Genomic DNA, 1,870 nt, shown 5'->3' on the forward strand with positions numbered 1-1,870 from the left:
AGCTCAATAAAAACGGTACCCTCCACCATGAGAATACACCAGGTCATCACCCTTGCTTCTGGTGAGCTGATGTCTGGTGATGTCAGCTGCCTTTGTTCAACAAAAAATGACCTAAACTGTACATGCTTTAACACACAGCACTTCAGTTTCAGGCAGAAGGTCCTGGCTGCTCCAGAACAGCCAGCCAATGAGGAAGATCCACAAACTTGGATGAAATCCAGTGGGGAAATCCAGGTCATCTTGGACAGTGATGTGTAGTGGAATATGATGATGACCTTTATCCAAGCATCATCCTCCATACGGATTAAATGAGTTTACAAGTTAAATGTATGCATCGTTTAAAACCAAACAGATTTTTCTGGCTTTTCTCGAGACGACATCCACTGGTATCAGTTTGATGATGTCCTTGAGATGATTCCACCCCCACATTGTGTGACATCCTGCCACGTAGAGGTTGAGAGAGATGTTTGGGCCAGACTCTCAGGAAGAAAACCATGAATGAATATGGTGCTCCTGAGAAGGATAGTCATGGTGACACTAGTGCTGTAGTTACAGCTGTTCTAGCATTCTAAATGCCCTCAGAAAATGTTTCTACAGTTTGATGACACATTGAACTTTTCTGATGAAACCTGTTGAATGTTATTAATTACCCAAACGCCTGATGTGTTTTTCTTTGTTTCGTTATTTACTGCAGTTTGGTTAATAAAACCCAAGATTATTCTAAATATATCTAATGTCCTTATTACATGGTTACATACAATGAAATACAATGTTTTCGGGTAAATCTTGGAGGGATTTATGTTAAAATTCTGAATTGAAAGCATTTCTTTTGTAACGGTATTCCTGTGGTGAAGTAGAGGCGGACCAAAACGCAGCGTGGTTATATTGATTCATTTTTAATAAAAAAAAAGATAAACACGAACACTACAAAACAATAAACGTGGAAAACCAAAAACAGCCCTATCTGGTGCAAAACACAGAGACAGGAACAATCACCCACAAACACACAGTGAAACTGATAGAGAAATTCTAAATTACTCTATGCTTTAATTGCCAAAACTAATTTCACACTCGTTTCTATTCATTAATGAGGTGTAAGTTCATTAATTATGCATGAAGTAGATCGAGACCAGTCTTAAAAGCCAGGTAAAGAGCGTTTAATTCCAGAGAGTACTGACCCAAAATACAAAGAACATTACATTTTAAAGAAAGAAGACATAAAATGACGTCATCAGTTTCACACCCTCTCCCAGCCTTACAATGGCGTAGTATTCGGTCCTGGAGATAGTTTCACTCCCCTCATAAACTACATTCCAACCTGTCTAAAGGATAACTTCTCTCCCCTAATGGAATCCAACCAAAACATTCTTATCTGTTTGAAAAACTATCTTATCCCTCCTTCTTAAACTTTCCCAGGAGACACAGACACAATTCATTTCTGCTTACATTTTCAGTAACAGTACAATTAAGAACCCATACTTTTCAAATCATAACATAATAGTATTAGCATAAATGGTTCTAATCATTAATGTATACATAATTGATCATCTAAACTATATTTTCCTCTAACAGAAACCCAGGCTACCTAAGTATGATTCTCAATCAGAGCCAACTAATGACACCTGCCTCTGATTGAGAACCATACTAGGCCGAAACATAGAAATACCCCAAAACATAGAAAAACAAACATAGACTGCCCACCCAACTCACGCCCTGACCATACTAAAATAAATACAAAACAAAGGAAATAAAAGGTCAGAACGTGACAGTACCCCCCCCAAAGGTGCGGACTCCGGCTGCAAAACCTTAACCTATAGGGGAGGGTCTGGGTGGGCGTCTGTCCGCGGTGGCGGCTCTGGCGCGGGACGCG

Source organism: Oncorhynchus nerka, linkage group LG13, assembly GCF_034236695.1.
Source record: "Oncorhynchus nerka isolate Pitt River linkage group LG13, Oner_Uvic_2.0, whole genome shotgun sequence".
Classification (NCBI taxonomy): Eukaryota; Metazoa; Chordata; class Actinopteri; order Salmoniformes; family Salmonidae; genus Oncorhynchus; species Oncorhynchus nerka.